Raw genomic sequence first — 24,394 nt, forward strand, 5'->3', positions numbered from 1 at the left:
CCCAGAACTCATTACAATGCTCTACATTTAACAAATTCTTAATGAGAATTTTCCACTTAGCATTTTAATTCCTTTCATTCTTTGAACAAAGGATGAACCTGTGTATCACTGTTTATAAAAATGCAGATATAATTGCACCCATATGTTTATCTTAGAATTTCAATTGGCAGAATTACTTGAAATCCTTGAGATAAACTCAGGAGTACTTAATATGGAATGCTTAACTTGTAGATACATGCAGATTAAACTGGGAGTTTTTTGATTTTGTTTTGTTTGCTTTTAAAGCTGGAATTTAACACCGAATGAGTCAAAGGAAAATTAATAGCCACTGTAGAACAGATGCACCATCTTATGATTTAGGTCCTTTGGTAACTCTGTCATCTATTACTTCATAATGACTAAATAGTCACAATTGCTATCATAGGATCCTTCCACAAATTATCACGCCAAAATGGGATAATTGCTGAAAATTATCAAAGTGTCTTGGCACAAAGAGTCTTGAAAAAGATGTTGGGATGGCCCTACCCCATATAAAAATGTATTACGCAACTTTAGAAACTATGATACTCTGGTGTTGGTTAAGGGAAAGATCTAAAGATACATGTAACAGAATAGAAAAAAATAGAAAGATATCTGTTTATATACAGACACACAAAAATACACATACATATACATGTATGTAGACAGCTTTTAAAATCTTCTTTATGATAAATCTCACAAGAAAAAGTTTGAAAAGAGAAAATAATCAAAGTGAATATGGTATTAGCCAAAAATGGCTTTGACCTTTTCTAGCATTTTTTTTTTCAAGATAGTGACATCCCAGCATATACTGCAAATTTAAAAAGAGGTCATTTACAAGATAATATCACCCCCTTCAAAGATATACTTATCCTCAGTTGATTAAAAGCAGTCTTCTACTAGCCAGGGGCCCTTACTTCCTGTTTCCTTTAGCATTCGCTCGCTGATAACTCTGTAAACTGAGGGCTTCAGCAATAGCAGTCACTTAACTGTTTTGTTGTACTGAAAATGGAATACTTGGTTAAACTATAAAACCTATTTCTAAATTTTCCGTTCAAATAACTCTGCCTTTTGTTTTTGATTTTATCTCCTTTTTACTCCTGAGGATATTAGAACAAACACAAAGATCACAGCATTTCTACTTTAACATCCATCTGCTTTGGAGGCTCAAAGTTCTGTAGTATAATTATTTCTATAGCAACCAGCTGAGGAAGTGCCTTGACAGTACACTGACTCAAAAGAAAAACATGCTGTGACAGGCTGAGCTCAGCCACAGGGCTTTCTATCTTCTAGAGTTTCTGGTATGAAACACTACCGCCGCAGAAGATTTTGCTGCTGTCCTTCTCTCCTTGGTTTCTAATACAGCATCACTGCTAACTTTCTCTGACCTGCTGCTTCTTTTTCTTCAGTGTTTTTCATTGGATCACTTATAACACTCCCCTTGTTCCTGTTTTATGATATATGGTCTTCTGATAATAAAATGATAAACATTTTGCTTGTTCTGAATGGCAGCTCATGAACACAATTAGAAGGAATGCAATAATGAATAATTCAGTTGTTTTCTTACAGCTTGTTAAGACCTCTTTTATTTTTCTTAAGAGTCAAATTCTTAGGGAAATTGGATCACGTGTGTTTAGCAATGCAGAAAGAAGTTCAGAGAACATAGAAAAAAACAACAACAAAAAGAATGTATTACCCAAAATAGCTTCATTTTCGCTGTGAAAAAAAATGCAAAATGGTAAAATAACCATTTAAATCTCACTTTTATCTTAGAAATTTATTTTCCTTAATATGGTCTATTCAGGGACATTATATTCGAATTTGTCAGTCTAGTTTAGTTCATTTGTTGTGAGGAAACAAAAATGAATCTTTGTTAAGAAATGTCTGTGTACTAAATATTGTGATCCACTTTCTATACAGACTGTCCCGTGTATATATAGAATACAAATTGTTACATATATTTCAAAACAGGAAACTGAGGTGCATGTTTAGGAATATGGCCAACAACTGGCTTGATGTTTGCATTTTGTGTGTGACGTAGTTTTCTCCTTGGTTGACTATTATGGCCCCACCCTGATGCAAGCCCCATCATTTGTAGTCAGAATATGCTCTGCCTCTTGCTCACCAAAGCAGCTTTCTGTGTTGGTGACACCTGAGAAAACTATCTACCATCCAGGTACTATCAAAATGTGCTACAGACTGATACTCCCTGTGTTTCTGCACATGTCCTGCCATATGCTCAGTGAGGACTTATTTCATCCTAGCATCAACCATACATCGTGTGAAACAATCCAGGAAAATTCCTGGAATGTTTCTTAATTGCATTGCTCCGTTACTTGCAATTGTGCTGAAATATAAACCAGTGCCCACATTTCTGCAAAAAAAAAAAAAATGTATCGATGACTATTAGAAGTTACCAAATCTACTCTTACTTAAGAATGATGAACTCATGGTAAATTGTTTGATGTTTTTTTTTCTTTCCTGATTAATTTCTTTAAGAGGAAATATGATGTTTCTTAAATTTTGTTGGTTTCTTTAAAATTATTCCTATATTTTAAGCCCAGAATCTGTAGAAATTGTAAGGTTTTCTTTCTTTTAGAGTCATCACCTTGATGATTTTTTAAAAAAATATAATATTAGTAGCTTGAGAAATACAAAGATCAAATAATTATTGTTTGCTCTTTAACAATTAGCAAGGTCTTTAAAATATAATTTTTATTACTTCCCCCCAATTATATCATTCATGTCATTGATGCAAACAAAGTATTTTGTATTATAAAATTTTTGAAAGTTCTAGAAAGATGAATAAAACATGAATTCCAATCAATAGTATCATCAATTATTTAAATATGTCTTGGATACAAAGTGGCAGAGTATTTAGAAGTTCATTTAATTGGATCACCCTCCAACACATGTGAAATCAGAGTAAAGCATATCTGTCTATCTGATTTAGTTCATACTTTAGTATTTTTCTGGTTGGTTTGTTTTGAAGATGGAATAATGGAATTTTGTATTATATTTTCTTTTCTTTTAAAGATTTTTATTGGGGAGGGGGAACAGGACTTTATTGGGGAACAGTGTGTACTTCCAGGACTTTTTTCCAAGTCAAGTTGTTCTTTCAATGTTAGTTGTAGAGGGTGCCATTCAGCTTCAAGTTGTTGTCCTTTCAGTCTTAGTTGTGGAGGGCGCTGCTCAGCTCCAGGTCCAGTTGCTGTTGCTAGTCCCATACCTTGTGGGACTCGAGGAGTTGAACTGGCAACCTTGTGGTTGAGAGCCCACTGGCCCATGTGGGAATCGAACCGGCAGCTTTCAGAGTTAGGAGCATGGAGCTCTAACTGCCTGAGCCACCGGGCCGGCCCCTATATTTTCTTTGATCAATAGAATTTGTTCTTGGCAATTTTATAGGGATTATGACTTATTTGAAACCAAACTCTGGAGAGTCAGTTTATTTATTTATTTTTCTGAAGATCTTTAAGAAAATTGAACCTAAGCATTTATTTATAGTCAATGATTTCAAGTGACTAGAAAGAAAGAAATAATGAAGATTTGAAAATAGGAACTGGAAAATAGGAACTGACAATAGGAAGGAAAAAGCTAATTCAGGGATGAAAGAATTTCAGTGACAAAGTCAAAGAAAATTATGAAAAACAGTAGAGTTCAAAACCAATCAACCCGGAGAAAAGATTTTGAATGGACAAAAACTAGGTGTGCACAATGACTTTGCATTGCATTCCTTTCACTATAAAGACAATGAATAAGTCAAACTGTCTCACTATTTAATCACCGAGCTTTGTTTCAACTGTCAGCTATGAAAAATTACTAAGAACAAATGTTCAAAAAGAAAGAAAACTTTTAAAAGTATGAACACACCATGAGTGCTAATTCCAGAAGAGCTGGTTTTTCAAGAAATGTACAGGAAATTGAATAATGGTATAGTAATTAGAAACATAGTGTTCCTTTTGAGGTTCCCACACCATCCCAAAGAGAAGGAACAGTGTGGATGTCACCAGACATAGAGTGAGACTATAGATCCAGGAGTTTACTGGATGACATTTCAGTATTAAAAGGTAGCTGTATATACGTAAGTTCATAGTCACCAAAGTTGTCATATTCTGATATCACTTTTGTATTTTATTATCAATCTATAATTTTACTTTCTAAAATGTTTTGTCAATCCATAATTTAGAATTTTACATAACTTTATACCTCCAAATATTTAAGCTGAGTTGGGCACCATGGTCTGAAATCAAAGAAGGTGAAAAAGACCTAAATTCAAGTCCTGACTATCCCTATTTATTAATCACTGAGTTTAGCTAAATCTCGACTTCATTGGGTTTCCATTTTGAAATATGTACAGTAATAATATCAGCTGCCTCTCCTTTTCCTCATTATAATTGTGAGGATGGGATAAATATGTGAAAAAGTTTCATAAGCACTAAAGTGTTAGACAAATAGAAAGTTTCACCATTGACTGATGTAGCAGGCTGGATTTCACTTCTATCTCTGACTTAAGGGACTTTATAGTTACATGTTTGAGAAGAAAATGCCCTGCCTTCAAGGTAGTTTTTTCCCAGCTCAAGAATCAGGCAGTCAGAAGACAAAGTTCCCAATGATCAATGGTGTACTTCATTGGCACAGTCACGTAATTCTTGGCTTAAAGTCAACTTTATCATTTATACTGAAAAATAAGCATACCTTTATATATATATGAGTGTAAGTAGTTTGAAGCACTTTTTGAGATGCCTTCTAAAAAAATACCTCTTTCTAGTGTTAGTAAGTACAGTTCTAGTGTATTTTCCAAATAAAATGACCTTAAATTGAATAGAGACCATGAGTAGACCTACCTTTCTGGATCAATATTGCTTTATTATTATTGAAAAAATTTATACAACATTTTTCAGCAAAGTGCTAATAAAGATTCAATGCAGAAATTAGACTAAAATGAACATAACTATGGTCCCCTTTGATTCAGATCCAGTAGCAGAATTCTCTACTCTAATGTGTACAAACTTTTCCAAATGAAATTCTGCCAATTATTATTTGGTCAAAAATATCGAGAAAATGTGTTACCACTATCTAGGAACCTAGACATTGAGTGAATGTTGATCACACACACACACACACACACACACACACACACACACACACACACACACACATTGTCCATATTACAATAGAACAGAACAAATTCAGTTTAATAACTTAAATGATTAAACTTTGTTCTAGGAGGTGAAACATTTCTACTGCAGCAAGATGGATCATTCAATGTAAGAATCTTAGAGAATGAGAGCTACTTACACACTGAAAGTTATCAGGGACGGGCATGGGGCTGTTGACATCTCTCTCTACCCTCTTTGGTTTCTATTTGCCTTTTAGAGGGAAGTTCAGGCTCACCTCAGGGATCTCAATATGTTCCTGGGATCTGTTGAGTTTCAGTCTTTAACCACAAGGATTTAGCTAGTCAACCATAAATAAGCACAATCCCATCATTACCTTGCCACCTGCTCATCTAGGCACAATGCCCTGCAAAGAATTCTGTTTCAGAGTTTCAGTGTTATCGGTGGATAAAAACTGTTGATTGGTTGAAGTTGTATATTATATCAGCAGTGCTCAGAGCATTAAAGAAACAAAGAATGTTAAATCAGGTTTACCATGATGGATTGAATTCCCTCCTTACTCATTTGATTTCAAATAGCTCTGCACTAGTCCCATGCAAAGTATTATCTAAGTCAGGCAAATGTTAACCGTCCTTCTTTTGTCTTTGATTTTCTTTCCTTCATCCTTAATATTTTCCTCTCCACCCATCCACGCCAACTTCTAGTCCTGTATTTTAAAATTTTAGTCAAATAATACTTATTTTTCCTTATGATAAGATCATTCTAAATCCAATTCTAGTTACTGCAAATTTCGTTAGTTAATAACATGTCTACAATGGGTTGATTATTAAACAAGAAAGCCATTCTTCATTATTGTCATCATATCATTAATTAACAGTGAAGGATTTCATTTTAAGATGAGGAAAAGGAGAAAAAAGAATGCAGGAACTGAAACTAGAATTGATTTCACAGATAGAAATTTTCAATATCTATTGCTCAATCAGAGGACCTGTGCTGTATTATATAACAGGCCAGTATCGACTCACCTTTATCCTATCCAAACACTTCTAGTAGATTGCCTTTGGTCTATTTTAAGAGAATATTAGTAGCTTCCCAATGGTGGAGAATAAACCAGATTGTCCTGTTTGATTACTTATTAAAGGATTCTTTGAACAAATGAGATCATTCTAACTTAGAGATAACTCATCATTCATTATTCATTTAACAAGTATTTATTAAGTGCTTCCTATGTGCCAGGCACTGTACTAGGAAATGAAACTAATAAAAAATAAATCAAGGCATTTACAGTTTTTTGAGGTAGATAGATATCAAATACGTAATTACATAAATAACAACACAAGTTAACTATATATTCATACTCAATTCATTTAAAAGTAGTTCAGTGCCATCTTCCTCATAAATAATAATAATAGTTTTCTAATTTTTTCTTCTGATTATGAATAAGAATGTGTGAATAACAATTGCCCTAAACATCTATACTATATATTAAGCCCAGGCCTACTGTTGGTAGTAGGTAGTCCTAAATAAACTGACCTGAGTTCAAATATTGTCACTTAATTCACTTTTCCTTTAGAGAAAAAAAAAAAGTCTGAAATTCTGTGAGCCTCGTTTCATTTTTATCAACAGAAAAATGGAAGTGGTAATAATTTATAATAGGACTTTTTTAAGGTTTAATTTATAGAGGCATTAAAAACACAGTGGATGCTTTAAAAGGAGTTTCTAAGACCACATTACACCCATACACACATCTATTTTCTTCCACAGAGTTCTACCTAAAAACTATCACTTTTCTTTACAAGAGTGAAATGGCCATCTATGAATGTGTGTGAAAGAGGATAACTATTTCAGGGATCAAAAAACAACATGAAAAGATCAACCTTTAGGAGAAAAAAAAAAGATTTTAAAATGAGGGATGTTGGTTAATATTCTCAGTGATATATAAAATGAAAGAAAATCAAGTTGCCAATCTTCATAGAAAGATTACTTTCATTTTTAGTGGAACAATGTCTTCTTTATTTCTTAAAACAAAATATATATTTTGATTTAGATTTTTTTTTTAAGGAAATCTAAATATAACATTGAACACCAAGCTTCCAAGGCTTTTGGGCATTGCTTTCTACTCCCCAGGATCTGGATCAAACCCTCTTCTGGACCCATCAATGATATACACCAGAGGTGCCAAAAAAATGTATTCAAGTGGACACTTTGGTCAACGTTGCTCAAGCAGTAGTTCGCCATAATCAGAAGTCTGCATTCGGATGGTAACCACTTTGAGCACCTCTTGTAATTGCAAGAGTCAAACATGACTTGTATCCATCTTTTGTTATTGATATACATTGAGTATATATTACAATTTTAAGAGATTTTTCCTTTCTTAAAATGTGCATACGTTTTTTTGGCACCTCTGTATTTTATTTAGAGTTATAACTATAAAATGATTTGAATTAGTACCTTTGGTAAATACACCATTGACTTAAGTGTGGATTCTAAGAACTCATCTGATAAATTTCAGATTCCACACGAACAGTGGTGTTTTTCTTAAGTGTAAAATGATAGATATTCTTAAGTATTCTATGTCTCTATCTTCAGGATAGATATTCTAGAATTTAGGGTAGATTATAAACCTTAATTGGATATTTCTCATACCTTCTGATGACTAATGGACCTCCTAGCTAAGCAGTAAACTGTCAGAGACTGGGGGCATTTCAAACCAGTTATGAAATTTCTAACAAAGAGCATGCTTTTAAAAAGCTCACATTACTTCAAATGTGCTATCTTTGAAGGTTCTTAAGTTGAATGTACATCTTATGGAAGGTCATAAAAATTCAGTTCCAGTCTGCATTTTATTTCTGTCTACACCTATACCACAACACATACCTTATTCAAAGTCAGTCAATCTCTAGCCTTAAGGCCCTTATATGTTATGTTGGGTTGAGCCGAGCTCAGAAAGTACATGGCAGTCAGTCATGATAAAATGAGAGAATTATATAATGGGACTTTGCAAATAGTGATTTTTCACTATAATTTTAAAAAATTGTGATCAGAGTAACAAAAATGAAAGAATAACCAAAAGATCATGTTGATGGTTTTGTATTGATATGGTCTATATCAATATAGCCTATCTTCACAATATTTCACTAAAATAAATAAATAAAATGAAGTTCTATGACAATTTTAAAAGAAAATAGGTCTTATTTATATAAAGTTTCAAATTTTGTCATGACCCACTTGCTCATGACAAGTGGTTATAGAATTTATACCGCTTTTGCAAAAACATCACATGCATAAAGCTTTAAATCAATTAACTTTGATGCTAGGATAATCACTTTTTTTTTTTTTTAGCATGCCTGGTTTTTCCTTCTTTATTGAATGAGTTTCAAGATGTAATTACAATCTTAGGTGACGTGTTAGAAAGGACAGGTGCATTGAAGGCATAAGGTTACTCAGCTCTAGAGACAGGTGGCAGGAGAGGAATATGGATTTAAAAAGGTATGAGCCATGAACCCATGGGGACGGGTGCGTGGAAGGGAGGGCACAGCTGGAGTGTGTGGGCCCCTTCAGCCCCCCGGAGAGGCCTGGTTGAGTAGGCAGAGCCCCCAAGTGGCCCCAGAGAAGGGTCCCAAGTAGAGAAGAAGTAGAGAGGGTCCCAAGGTCTACTCACACGTCATGTACAGGTGATATTAGCCCCAAAAGGTAAGAGGGAACTTCAGGACAAAGGTGAAAGTTGGATTTTTGCCCCACAATTTAGTCATTATCAATGGAAGAATTTACTCCAAGCCTGTTGTTATGTGATAGGAGCAATGTACAAATTTTTACATACTTTTAAAATTCTATATTACCCATAAATCATTGTAAGACTATAGAAGACCTTCTTTCAGCTATAGCAAGAAGAAAATAAAGGCAATCAGTTTTTAGTATCTTAAGAATTTTAAACCTTTCTAGACAATAAAAGTGGAAGTACTGAGGAAGACAGTGGATTCTGTTCCTTCAAAAATGTTTTGGACATTTGTTATTTTGTCTCAGAAGCATTCTTCCTGATGCTGAGAACAACGCTATCTTCTACTGAGTAGAACCAACCAACTGGTTCAGGTAAGGTCTTCCAATCACTGTACATCAACACTCTTTCCACAGTGGATTATTTTAGGTATATAGGCCAGTGATCCAAGCTAGACCAATTAGAACACTTTTTCAGCATCTCCCCCGCCCCAAACAAAAGAAAAAAAGTAATAATGCTTCTTTAGTAGAGGAGTGGTAAGAAGTGTGGAGGGTAAGCATGTTGGCTGTCACGTTTGCTATTACTTGCAGAAAAACTAAACTGATTAATGCAGAAATAGAGAAAGACACCTCTAATGACATTCAAATGTCTAGTTCTACGTACCTGAGGGCCAGATCTACACTTGAGTTATAAAAGACACCCGAGTATCTTACTTATGCATTTCCCCCTTTCTGAATAACCTTGTTGAAGTTCAACTTTTACACTGGGAATCCTGACTGATCCAAGGGATTTATATTTAAAAACACCGATCCACAATACCACAAAAATTATTTATTTTAAGGAGGGGTTAATTAACTTGGAAAATGATGACAAGCTAGTTGAAAAGCTTCCTTTGCTCCCAATGTTGTTTTCCCCTAGTGAGTTGCTGAGGATCCTGCCGTGTTAATCTTGCCAAAACCTTCTCTCTCTGACTTGAATCTGTTTGTGTACTCTCCTCCCTATTTGCCATTATCTGGCCCTCTGCAAGAGCTGAGTAAGTACTAGTAACTTCTTATTACCATCCACTCTGTACAGACCTTTTGCCTAGAATTTGAACAGTCTGGCCTTTTGCCACTCTACCATTGAGAGCTACTACAGCTGGCTTTAGTTGATTTGCCTTCTGATCCTCCTCTTGTGTGCTCCTGTTTTTATTGTTCCATTCCTCCTGAACTTGACTTGGACACACTGCGATAATGGCTTTTTCAAGGCCCTCTATTCTCACAGCCCGTTTTGGACCCACACTATGGAGAAGCAGATGTGATTTCTGCACAGCATGTCCACAAGGGGCAGAGAATTGAATTTAGATGCCATCAAAGGTTTAACTATCATTGCTTTATGTTGTCAACCTACTCTAGCTTTGTTTGTTTGTGTTTTCTTTTTTAACGGAAGATATTGGCTAGCTTATAAGAAAAAGACCGAAGCAATCAGACCATCTTCCATTTATGATTTATTGGCTGCGATCACCTCATAAGGCAAAAGTACAATTTCAAAGTCTACACTATTTATGAGTAGACTATTTGGAAATTTCATAGGGAGAAAAAGAGTAGCTTTCTTTTCAGAGTAGATTCTCTGACATATCACAACTACTTGCATCATTAAAATATAAATTCTGTGAAGGTGGTGGATTTTTTGTCCTTTTCACTGAGTACCCCAGTGCGTGGAACCGCACTGGCTATGTGTGATTGCTAGCAGTTTTAGGAACGCTAACACATAGAGACTGAGTAGAGCTGAATCATTTTGCTATATAATTGAATGAACATTTAATTTTGTGTGTGTGTGTGTGTGTGTGTGTGTGTGTGTGTGTGTGTGTGTGTGCGCCCCTACAATATGTGAAGCCCTGTGGACAGTCACAGTCTGGGTATAAGAATGCAACCTGAAAAAACTTGGTCTAGTAGGGGAGAGAGACAATATAAAAATAGGTACATTAAAACTTGAGTGAAATGATTCTGTATTCAAGATCTAACCAATGTGCTGCTTCCTTTCCAGAGAAGCAACACTCCTTTCTATAGAGACTTGAAGTTATGCTGTAGAGGATTGGCTTTTGAGCTGGGTTGTAAAATATGAATTGGATGTCAACCAAGAAAAACTCAAAGTCAGAGAATGCCTTGCCCTAGAAATCAGTCTTAAAGTCTTTTCTGAGCCTCCATGAGACCAGCAGAAATAAAGAATAATATGTGTTGGTAGCTGAAATAACTTTACTGTAATTTATTAAGAACTGCAGGATCTTCAAGATACAAGTGCTTTAAGCAGTTCTGAGTGCACTCTCCTGATGAAAACTGTGGCTTTTCTACCACTTCTTACAGTGAAATGAGTAATTTTTTAAAAAAGAAGCTTTCTGGGTTTTTTTGTTGTTGTTGTTGTTTGTTTGTTTTTGAGTTCCCATTTCAGTTGTAAGTATCTGTCGTGTTAAAATTAAGCTGCCCATGAAAGAATTACAGGTATTTCCAGGAAAGGAATAGTATTATCTCCCCATTACTTACGTCTCATAGGACTGAGCAGTCCCCTGAAAAGCTCCTTCTTCCTTTTCCCCACTCTGGGGCGAATTTTAAAGTCATGATTCATCAAACCACAGTTAGACATCCTGAACTTGGGTAATCCCTTCCGCAAAACAAGTCTGTTCACAAAATGGATGCTTCATGAATTTTCTCAGAAATTCCCTTTCTTAGTGGTAACATTCACTATACAATAGTTCTCTTCAGTGCAGTACTTGTTTTCACAAAACCCCATCTATAGAGTTTTTAAAAATATCTCACAGGGATATTAAACTTAGTACACTCAAGCTACATAGAAATGTAACTTAGATGTTTCAGTTTAAAGGAAGTTTAGGAGATTCCACATTTTAAGGAGTCCGCCAGACAGTTCTTTTGATCTGCATTTCATTTCCATATTGCAAATATCAAATGCTGTAAAGAATATTTGCCTAACCCATCATTTCTAATCCAGTGAGTGTTTGTGGGCTCCCTTTTCACCCAACTAAGCCTTTATTCTCTTTACACTTTGACTCCTTTAAGCAAATTTACCTGTGTCCACAGCAAATACACCTCAGATCCAGGCAGCTGACTTCTTGTTCACCCAAATGGATATTAAACTGAAATGTGCATATTGCAAGCACCTGCCACAGCCTCTTAAAAATGCTTAACTTTAACCAGGCAACAGGATATGGTTTCAAGTATGAAGAAGAGCTGCTGATGAAGTCTAAGGATCTTTAAGTTTCTGGATTGCCTACAGTAAATCCATTAGCTAAATTTAAATTTCTTGGGATTCTTCTGAACCTGGCTATCACATGTGGAATTTAGATTGTTTCTTTTGCACATTTTGCTTATTTTTAGTCTCCCCAAAAGGCTCGTGGTTATGTAGCAGATTTAGAGAAAATGTTAGAATTTGCATGTTTGGCTTTGAGCTTAAAGATAATCTTAGTTATAAAAAGTGTGCAGCTTCCCCCCTTTTTTATCTTATATTTTGAGGCTTACTTTATGAGTTTCATGATCTTCCATATTTGTATGGATGTACAAAACATATAAAATACCTAAAAAATTAACAGAATGATTTTTATATACTAGCTAGCTGTACAGCAGTCACAATTGTAGCATTGCAAGACATTTCAAATCATTCTATTTTTAAAAGTAGCCTTAAATCCCATGTGGTCTTTATGCATGTCGAAAAAATGCAGTGTGTTGTTGCAAAACTCAGACAGTATCTGTTGCCCTTAAACTATAGTTTCATGTCTTGCAATAGGAAAGTGAAATAGGTTGCTTTAGGACATTGTCAGAATCAGAGATAACCAAATACTCTAGACAAAATATTTTTTAAATCCTTCATAATAATGAATACTTCAGGACATCAAGAGATAAAGATAAGTCAAAAGGTTCTTCTACTGTCTGCTTATTCTTTATCCAAAATAGTGCAAACCAAGTTTGTCTTTGCTCTCCATTGGTGAGACACATTTCTTTTTCAGCTGCAAGCAGTTCTGGACCAGCACACTGAGGGATTTGTTGATGATCTTCAGCTACAGTTCTGTAGGCATGACAGGGCAACTGCTTCATGGGGAAAAGGATTGCCTCCCCAAAGACGCTGAGAAGTGTAGTTCCAACTGTTACATCATAGAGAGGGTCAATGGAGAGAATTAGGAGACAAACAGGAATACCTTTTAAACAAAGAGAGGTTTTTCACACAAATCTGTCTTACTAATACCTTACATCTTCTCTCCATTATAATACATGCATATTTTATCTCTGGAAACTGGGCCCACAGATTTATTGGGAATTACAAAAAACAATAGCCAACACCCATAGTTTGCTAATTCATTTAAATTTCTGCAAGTAAAAAAACATTACTTATATAGGGAGTGTCAGTTGGGTTTTAAGTCTGTCCAGGGGTATTTAACCAAGAGTGTCCTTAGGTGAATAATAAATTTGTGTTAGTTTGCTAGGGCTGCCATGACGAGGTACTCCAGACTGGGTAGCTTAACCGACAGAAATTTAATTTCTCACAGTTTCGGAGACTAGAAATCTGAAATCAAGGTTTCAGCAGTGTTGGTGTCTTCTAAGGGCCATGAGGGAAGGATCTGTTCCAGGCTGCTTTCCTTGGCTTGTACATGGCCGTCTTCTCCCCACGTCTTTGCATTGTCTTCCTTTTGAAGATAGGTGAGGTTTCTTCTTGTCACAGCTTTTCTGTCTCTGCTCCTTGGAATTACTACATGTGTCCCATCTGAGGACTAGGTGTTCTTCTCGTTCTTCACATCAAATCTTCAACTAGAAAAGAAGGATAGGAGGAGATCCTCAGTGGATGGGATATTTCTCATCCCTAACTCTTTCTCTGTACTGATTCTCTGTCTTCCCAAATCTTCTAGAAGCTTGTTCCAGTAGCTATCCTGTGTTTTTTTTTCTGACTTCAACTATCTTTCATTAATAGCTTAATATATTTTCCACCTGAAAATATATTCAGACTTTTCAATCCTACCTCACGATTAACACATTATTGCTCTCTATTTCCCCACCATTTTATGAAAGAGTATGTGTTCATCTAAGAGTTGCCTACACTCAACTTCCACATTCTCAGTTCCCATACTCTTCTCAAATCACTTTTTCTCCACTTTCCTTCTGAAACTCTTATCCTTAAGGCCATCATCTCCCTTTAAATGTCTAAATTCAAGGCCCCTTTTTAATCCTCATTCTAAATAACACTCTGTAGCCTTGGCATAATACACTGTATTATTCACATCTTCCTTCCCAATTTCTCCTGCTGTTGTTTCTTCAGGATTACTTTCTCTTGGTTTACTTCCTACCCCTCTGAATTATCATCTTCTGTATCTAATTTAGTTTCATAGTTGTTGCCAACTTGCTTTCCAAACAAACAAGCACCAGCAATGTATGAGAATATCATTTTCAGTTAAGATGTTACAGAAAGTCAAAGGGTTAGTGGATTGTTACTCACAGAAGGTTATTCACCAGTCTGATGGGTTGGTATTCATTGTTTCTTTAAACACTCCTCACTCCTATAAATTTGAACTTTTCCTTTTGTTTGGCCATTTGAATTTGCTTCTCTGAATCTTCATATTTTTTCGTCCATTTTTGTTGATGTTGTTTAGATTACTTCCTTTATTTCCTCAACAACTTATAAAACATCTGGTGTAATGTGGATATCAGCCCTTTGTTAATGCATGAAAATAAATTTTGAACTTTTAGTTAGAACCTACTGCCTTTGTTTATATTTTTCCACATGTGGATTTTTATTAGTGTATTTTAAAATCATCTTTTCTTTAATTATATTAGGTTTCCATCCACGGATAGCAGTCTCCCAACCCAAAGATTATCTTACTTCCAGGACATCTTGAAAAGTTTTTCTTGTTTTATATATTAACTTCCATTTAAATCTTAGACAAATCTGGACATATTTTTTTCATATGGTGTAAAACGGAGATCCGGTTTTTCTAATTGTTCCCATTTTAAAAATTGTTTAAAATTACTTATTTAATCTGTTCAACTTGAAGTTGGAAATAACATAATTACTAATGTTAAGGATATGAATCTTTTTTTCATGCCATAAACCTTTGGGGGTTAAAAATGCTAATGTGGGAGCAGCCAGTTGGTTCAGTGGTTAGAGCGCAGTGCTCACAACACCAAAGTTGCCATTTTGATTCCCACGTGGGCCGGTGAGCTGCACCCTTCACAACTAGATTGAAAACAACGACTTGACATGGAGCTGATGGGTCCTGGAAAAACACATTGCTCCTCAATATATATATATATATATATATATATAAAATTAATTGCTAATGTGAAGACTTGCTATATTTTAAAATACTCATATGACTTTTTTTTTGTCTTGATTATGTAATGCTTTTTGAATTAGTCCATCAATCTTAGGAATCACAGTCAACTGGACTTTCTTTTTTAATTAATAGATATTTTTAGAGCAGTTCGACTTTTATGGAAAAATTGAGTAGTAAGTACAGAGAGTTCCTATATATTTCCTCTTCCCCTGGCCTCAGTTCCACCTATTATTAATATCTTGCATTGGTGTGATACACTTGTTATAATTGGTGAGCCAATATAGATACCTTATTAATTAATGCAATAGCTTGCATTAGGGCTCACTCTTCATTTTGCTAAATGCATAGTCATATGTATAATCTTATAGTATTCTGCCCTAAAAATACCGTGCTCCATCCATTTTTTTCCATCTTCCCTGCCCCAACCCGCAGGCAACTATTGATGTTTTTCTTTCTCTAGAGTTTGCCTTTTCCTGAATGTCATATAGTTGAAATCATACAGTGTATAGCCTTTCCGTACTGCTTTATTTCACTTAGCAATACTCATTTAAGATTCCTTCATGTCTTTTTTCTGGTTTGAAAACACATTTCATTATACTGTTGAATAAAATTCCATTGTATGGATATGCAATTTTTTATTTATCAATTCACTTCTTGAAGGACTTCTTGGTTGCTTCCAATTTGGGCAATTGTAAATATAACAGCTGTAATCAATTGTGTGCAAACTTTTGTGTGGACATAAGTTTGCCAACTCATCTGCGTAAGTATCTAGGAGTGCAATCACTGGATTGTGTTATGACACTGTCCTTAATTAATTTTGTAAGAAACTGCCAGGATACCTTTTCATTTGTATTCCTATCAGCAGAAAATGAGTGTTCCTGTCAATTGGGCTTTTGAATAAATAATATCTGTTACTCAAATAAATATTGTCATGTAATACATTTATAAATATTTTCTTTTCTCATCAAAAAGTTTTGCTATAAGTGGGTTGACACAGAAGGAAAAATCACGGTGATAGCACAGATTAGTAAGGGTTCTGGAAGAATTTGTATGCAAAATGTATGGTAGTTAAACTGGCATTAGGAAACCAGAAATTTCACAACTTTGGATTTAAATAGCTCCTTTGCTCTCCCTGGACCAAGAAAGCAGAGTTTGACCTCTTGACTTCAATACACATCTTAATTTGCCTTCTTCAAGATTTCTTGGAAATTTATTGGGATAAATTTAGTTGTAATAGCCAATGCGACAGTCTTCTTTTTCTTCTTCTTCTTTTTTTTTAGGCTAATATAAAGGAATGGTGATACCGTATTCAAGGTTTAAAAAAGACTTGTGAAATATAAAATTATTAATCCTAGCATGCCTCTTGGTGCGAGTGTAAGAATTGAGTCACCAAATCATTCACTGACTTTTCTGGAGTCACACAGGAATAGATAGCTGTCATTTAATCTGAGCTTCTATCTTATTTAAGATTTCTTACTTACACAAGAAATTGTAGAGAGGTAGAGAGATAAGATCTTAGCCCAAGTATGTTAGCTATTTTTTGTTTGCTAGCTCTTGAAATTATAACAGTAGGGTAGAAGAAATATAACATTCCTTTAAGTTATAAATCAAATTAATATTTACCTCGAAACTCATAGACTTAGAAGAGGAATAATTTCAATATGAGTGAGTTTTCAGCAATTTTTCTCTTATAGTTAGATCACATAAGCTTTTAGAAAGTCTAGTGACATAGGAAAGGGCAGCACCTTGTTCTTAATTCCAATGATCTCCATGGTGATGACCAGCTCAATTGCTAGGACCTGCATGGAGGCTCCTAGACCACGGCAGTGGGGGCTTACTTCTTTCATGTCCTGTGAAGTCAGCCCTTGAAAGACAGCTCCTTCTGTGATAATCCTAACATGGAGACATGGACAGATCCAAGGACACAACATGCTCCAGAGAAACCAAACCTCTTGTTTTCCTCCCAGGACCGAGAATTGAAATCACCTCTTCAGATCTGGCCAATTATTTTGTGCATGCTGGGAGTGCATGCATGCATGTATGCGTGTGCAAGCAAATTTACTTAAGATTTTTAAAAAATGATGTTTTGCCTGTTTGTGAAGATTAAACAAAGAAAATAACTCGAAAAAACAAAACAAAACAAAATTTAAAAAAACAGGCAGATGACCCATTAGAAAAATGGGCCAAAAACTTGAACTGGCAATCCAAGAAAGAAAATAGTCCAACGGCCAATATACATGCAAAAAAGGTGCTTAATTTCATTAGTCACTGGAGAAAGGCAAATTAAAACTCTATGGAAATTCTACTTCACAACACCAGAATTGCTAAAATGAAAAAGACAACACCAAATATTGCGCAGGATAAGGCATGACTGGATTTCTCATCTACTGCTGTTTTGGAGTGTAACTTGGTACAACTCTGGAAAACTATGTGGCGATATTGGCTCAACTTGAATGTATGCATATCCCATGAAACTAGCCAAAGTGCCAGAGATATGTATGAGAATGTTTACAGTAGCATAGTTTCAATAGCCAGAAAGTAGAGACATTCCATTTAGAGAAAAACTGATTTAAAAATTGTGATATAGTTGCACAATGGAATACCACAGAGCAATGAGCATAATGAAAAGACAATAATATACACAATAGTAATGCACATGATAATATGGATGAATCTCATAAATATGATGTTGGATGAAAAAGGTCTTATTCCCTTATTACATATAATATTGAAAATTTTGAAAACATAGAAAGTAAAAAAGAAGGGCATAATAAACACCTTTGTTTCTAACTCTCAAGTTTAACAAATATTACTTTTTTCAGAATGCCTTTATAAAAAGAAAAAGATGTAGGTATGGTGAAAAACCCATACTCTATGCCATTCACTTTTCTGTCTCCTCAGGGTTAACCTTTATCCAGTTAGTAAGTATCCTTCTCAATCATGCTGTTATAATACTATTTCATATGTAAACATTTCTAATATATATACTGTTGTGATATTTAAAAATTTTATTTAAGTAGTATTGATACAGAAGAGTTAGCATGTCCCTAGGTAGACAGGGAGGTCCCTGGAGGAATAAACAAAGATAGTCACATCCTAAAACTTCAGGTTTTGAAATCACTCCTTTGCTCCAGGACATAATGTAACAAGGCCTTAAGGTTAATCATAAAATTCATTTTGGCCTCACAAACGGAGCTGATCTGATAGATAAAGAGTGGGTTGCTTTGCTAATTCCTTTAGGATGGGCAATCCAAACGAATCTGGTAGACAAATTTCATTAGAAGGCACCAGTTCCCTACTTCAAACAAGTTCCAAAGAGCTCCCCTTCCCCAAACAAAGGGAAGATATAAAAGTAGGAGTTTTTGCCTCAGTCATGGGGCACCTCCCATTAGGGACCCCTTCTCGCTCCGGAGCTGCAACCTCTTCTTCTGCCTTTAATAAACTATCCTCTTTTTAAAACTTTTGCCTCTCCCTGGTCTGTGTTTCCATTCTTCAGCTTCATGAGACATGATCTGGGCCCACGCTCAGAAACTGCCAGCAGATCCAACATCACCTGCATCAATATCATACTTGTCCTTTTCCACTACTTTTTTTTGGGGGGGTCAATATTATGTTTTTAGCATGTATTCATGTTTATATACCTAGTTCATTCATAGTGTATCACTTTTTATCCACTCCTCTATTGATGGATAATTGGGTTGTTTTCAATTTTTTATTATACAAACAATGACACAAGCATATGTATACATGACTCCTTATGATACAATTGCATTCTCTAGATTTTATAGTTAGGAAAATACACAATATTTTCCACTTTTCTTGGGGATATCCTTTAGTACATTTCCAGTCTTTTCCAAACATTTTTAAGTATGACATTCAGATGGGATACATACACTTACACACACACGCACACATACAACACTGTAAGCCAAGGTTTCACAAATTAATACTTACCTCATAATATGTGAAATACTCTGATAATTTCCATGTTGTTCATTTTCTATTTCTTTCTATTTTATTTTTTTAAACATTAGTCAGAACATAGCAAATTGACTCCATAATTCACTAATGCTTTTTGACCTAAAGGTTGAAACCCATTGCTCCAGATATGTCTGGACCTTCAGAACCAAAAAGTTGTCTTACTGGGACCCAACCTAATGGGAAACTTCGATTTTCCTTCCAAAACCCATGGGGATAAGGAAACTCCAATCTCAGGGAATTCCAATCATGTTTTACTCCTTTGGTGGAGAGGGTAATACTTTTCATTCTTTCTTGCTGAATCAAAGAAACAAGATCATTTATTAAAATGCTAATCTGTCATTCTCAATCACCTCCCTATGATGATATGTTAAGAAGATGAAGTTCCTTCCTTCAACTTGTTACACACAGATAATTTTGTCTCTTTTTCCTTAAGTGAAGTCCAACAAAGATGCATTTCTTTCACCTTTGTTATCCTTTTGACCATTTAATTAACTTCATGAATTTGAAAAAATATATCTCTATTTTATGTAATATTGGGAATAACTGAGTAATAATAATAATTCCATTAATTCAGTGTGTATGTGTGTGTGAGAAAATTACTTGACATATCTAGGGGTAAAAGGAAAACCATTTTGAATACTATTTCTCAAAATACTTTAACTTGAGAGTGTATTAGAAATATAAACTAAAACAATTATTTTATTGTCTGTGGATAGCAGGTATAAAGAAGTTGTGGAGAGATTTTGGGATTTCAGTGAAATGCTGGTTTTGATGAATCTGAATATATCACTTCTTCCTCCGTATGAAAAGTAATGCTTAAATAGAGTTTAACATAAAGGGGTGGGGAGAACACTTTACAAAAATCAGATGTTTTGCTAGAGTCTTGTGCCAATACTTTACAAAAATACTTTACAAAAAAGTCTTGTGCCAATACTTTACAAAAATCAGATGTTTTGCTAGAGTCTTGTGCCAATACTTTTGTTCTGTTAAAATACAAAATGTGTGAGAGACTCCATAGGTTGTCATATTGTTTTGTTTTCACTATTAGGTCTATGTTAAAGGAGTATAAATACATTTGCTGTGAAAATGTAATAGTGGTTGCTTTTAACTATATTTTTTCTTTCCTTCTCTTCCTTTATTTTCTGTGCTTTCTCTGTAAAGTAAATGGAGCTTATGAGTCATCATCTGCTAGAAACAGTAAGAGTGGTGAGTCATTTCTCCAGAGTTGTAATAAGAGGCATTTCAAGCACATAAAGCATTTAACCCTAGATTATCACTTAGCTGTTAATGAAAATGTGTTATGTCTTCTTTTATTTCCACAAATCCATTGGACATTATTGTGTGGGGGAAGTTTCCAGATTATTCACAGCAATATTCATACATGATTAGTGACTTTCTTTTTATATCTGGGAGTTTCACTTGCCTTTAGAGTTACAACTGGAAGTTAATTTTGGAAAAAAAATGTTCTTCTAACTTTTTTCCTTAATTCATCCACAAATACCACTTTTATCGTTACTATTATAAGTTTGCCAATGCATTACAAATTCAAATTTATGGAGCAGTTCCTCTGGATTTGTGCTACTAGTAAGCACAAAAACAAGACAAAATAAGAGTATGTTCCTTTTAGGTAGTTATGTTTTATAAAAGGTACATGGACTTTTTTCTTTATTTCACAAGATTGTCACTGTGCAGAAATGTTCCATTTCCATTACCAAAGTTAGGAATACAAATACAAAAAAGAAAAACAAATTTTGTGTAATTATCTTTTCCCTTTTCATCTGACAAAATAAATGTGGTATTAGAAAGCGGGTCTACATCTGTCAAGATTAATTTGCAATAATATCAATTAATTAGTTACTGGCTAATTAATTAATTCAACACATACTTACAGTACTTGCCAAAAATATAGATTGGCCTTTTCTCAAATGTTTAGGTTATATGATCATTCTACTTAAGGATATGTTGAATTCGTTGAAATTAGCATTGAGAATTTACAATGTGTTATAAAAACTGACAATCTTTAAAATAATTTTCACTGGTGTCTGTCAACCTGACATATACATAAATACCAGAGATATCTATAAGAAAAAGAGGAAAAAGAACAAACCACTAAAATGTAGCATAGACTGAACCATAATGCTGTGAGAGAATTCATACCTGTGCATAGTTTAATGAAAACATCATATAATATTTTGTAAGATTTCACAAATAATAAAAATGAGTCACCATAGAGGCTACCAGAACAAATTGCTTTTCTTTGCATCAGGTGGGAAATTCCTTAAGGTACCTGCTCCGTAATAGTTGATACTCCATTAATCCTTTCAATTTATAGTTCTGGTTTATTGTTCAAGTACTCTACTATGTCAAGGATCTACTTATATCAAAATTTTTATAAAATTGTTTCTATACAAATGACTATAAATAGGCCTTCCTTTAATGCCAATACTTATTTTGAATGTCATAAAGATCATATTTCTAGCAATAACTTTTTTTTAAACATTTGGGACAATCTAGACCTTTCGTTTATATTTTTTATTTATATAAACAAGCTATATGAAAGCACAAAAAGTCTTTTGTTTTGAAGGCAGGAAAAATGCTGGTGAAATATCATTACAAAATTATTCAGCACTGTATAACATTGGAAATTACAAATGTACATTACTTCTCAATTGTCACAAGAATTATAGTGGGTAGGCAGCCTAGATAATGTTATTTTCATTTAACAAAAGTAGAAAAAGGTTCAGGGAAATTTAATATGTCTCCAAGGTCACGTACTAATAAGTGATGGAGCTGGGATTCAAACAGAAGGATTTTTTTTTCCTAATTTTTGTTTTATTGTTTCGAAGTTTAAGCATTTTCCACTTCAAACCTGTTTAACTAAAAAAGAAAAAGAAAAGAAAGAAAGAAAGAAGAAAAAAGAAAAGAGCTAATCATTGGTATTAGGATTGGAGCAGATAATGCTGCATATTTGAAAATCTCTTTCATTTTACACCCTCTGGAATAAAACAGTTCAAACCAAAGAGAGGGAAAAGAAATCTGCCCTTCCGGTTCTTTGTGCTGTCAGCTATGAGTTGGTTTAGTGAGTAGTTTTGCAAGACATGTTTCACTTTGTTTTGGACACTGCTGAGCCCTGTATTGCAAACAAAAGGCAGCCGATTACTAACTTCTGGTTGCTGGGTGTGGTCTCCTTTCAAACTATAAAATCAGAAGCCCAAGGCTTCACTTCTAGTGTGAAAGGATCAGAGAACAGTCTCTTTTTAGTTCTTTGGAAGAAGGTGGATAAAAAGGTAAGTCTTGGTTTTCCTTTTAGTTAGGTTCGGTTGTTTTGAAAACTTTTCCCATCACGATGTTACATGTTACTACTTCTATAGGATTTATGGCTAATTGCATTTAAAATATTTTGGTAAATCTTTCTGTAAAATTACGTTGGGTATTTCTGTTTTGGTATCACAAATTGTAATGTTTTGCTTTACTTAGCTAAGAAATATAACTTTAAAAATATGGAAAGTTTGCTTAATACTGGATTATTGTACTGTTGGTGAGTTACCATGGAAAAGAAAGAAGGAATGTGTTTTCCTCCTACAAGTTAGGAGTTTCCAAGAGCTCTGTGTGCCCCACATGGAAATACATTGGAGGGTGGGTGCTTGTGGGGAGCCAGGCCAGGATGGGCTTCAGGGAATTGGTTTGAAATTGCAGGATTTACGTACTTTATTTTCTTCTTTTGTAAGAAAAACTAAATAGATTCAGACCTCATTGTGGTATCATGCCCTTTGTAATCAACACTTTGAAATTAATGTTATTTTACTTATGCAATGTAAATAAATAAGAGGATCCGCTTATTAGTCATTTAAAAAGGGTGTGGCCACCTTCTTATCCCTGCATCTCTGTGTCAGGAACAGGCTTATCCTATGCTGATCCCGAAACCTAAGGGGAAAGGGCATATTTTCCGGGTGGTGTCAGATAAGTTATGCCTTAGGAATGCCAGTTGGGTCATCTAAAAATCATTCTATTTAGTAGCATCTTGATAGTTGAATGAGCTAATGGCTATAAAACTTTTTAGAAAAGCACAAAGCAAATCTATAGTTTTTACTGGCATTGAATTATGTTTGCAAAAGTGAAAGATTTTAAATCATAACCTGCATCGTTCATTACAAATGTTCCTTCAAGATTTTTTCTCTTAGCCCATTTTGAATGTTAAAGTAAATGTCCTGATATCTACTTTTTAATGCTAATTAAGAAAGGTATGCTTTTTCTTGCCTTGTTTATGTCTAAAATTTGTATGAGCTTTGAAAAAGTAATATTCCCCTCTGCCTGCAGGAATGTATTTTGGTAGCTACAAGAGAAGGCACATTTGCAAAAAGAGTCAAATGGGTGAAATGCTGGTTTCATAATTCTGAAATGGCCTCTTCTCCAGAAGAGATGTTACCACCCTAGCCCCAGGCTCAGCCACATCTGGCAGATAGCCAACATTTGACTGATGCTATGAAAATAGCTAATTATACCATTATTAAGGAACAAGCTAGAGTCTCATGCTTATTAAATACTTTTTCAATCAAAAGATCTGCAAAGGTTTTTTTTTTTTTCTTTCCGTATATGTTATCTTGCTGAGCTTGTGGTTCTTAATCCTCTCTAGACCCATTAATTTATTTTAGAAATTAGAGCTAAAGCAATAGAACTATTACTTGTCAGTGATAAGCCAAAAGCAGTTTTTGGAGTAAAAGAGCTCCTTTCTTTAAAATGGGATAGATTTTTATCAGAAAGATAAGAACAGATACAATTTATATAATACCCTCTTTCATTATGCTAATTTTTTCCACCTCCAACCACTTGAGGTAAAATTTGACACTGCAGAGCAATCATGCACTTCGTGTACTATTTATTCCAACTCTTACTGTTACAAATGAAGACCCTCTAGAAAAGTTAAATGTTTTCTTGAGGTCATCATACAGTCAGTTAAAGAAATAAAAATAAGACTTAAAACTCATTTCTTATTTTTATGTCCTATAATTATGGGTAGAAAACATTTGTTAAATTAACAAATAGATATGTTTCCTGAATAATTAGCATTCAAACACTACTTATTCACTCAATAATATTATTAAGATACTAAATACTAGGCATTTTGCCAGGAATTAGAGGTACATAACGAATAGATTAGCATTGACCGCATAGAATGTTGCTGTAACTATAGATACATAAATAGTGATAATACAGAATGATAGGTGCTACTCTAGGGGTAAAGGCAGGATGTTT

General features: G+C 34.5%; 1 protein-coding gene across 8 annotated transcripts in view; it reads left to right on the top strand.

The window, feature by feature from the left end:
- LOC308504605 (annexin A1) overlaps window positions 1-24,394 on the top strand; it is a 110,438-nt gene that overhangs the window by 68,604 nt on the left and 17,440 nt on the right. Inside the window, exons 5-6 of one of the 8 annotated variants that reach the window (XM_081065598.1) lie at window positions 9,078-9,224; window positions 9,769-9,883. The exons of 3 other annotated variants lie outside the window; for them this stretch is intronic. The gene's annotated coding sequence lies outside the window, so the exon portion shown is untranslated. Of the gene's footprint in view, window positions 1-9,077; window positions 9,225-9,768; window positions 9,884-22,200; window positions 22,429-24,394 lie in introns of those variants that run through there. 4 more of the 8 variants (XM_081065597.1, XM_081065596.1, XM_081065595.1 and 1 more) reach the window with 4 other exon arrangements.

This window comes from Rhinolophus hipposideros (genome assembly GCF_964194185.1).
Source record: "Rhinolophus hipposideros genome assembly, chromosome: 11".
NCBI classification, from domain to species: Eukaryota; Metazoa; Chordata; class Mammalia; order Chiroptera; family Rhinolophidae; genus Rhinolophus; species Rhinolophus hipposideros.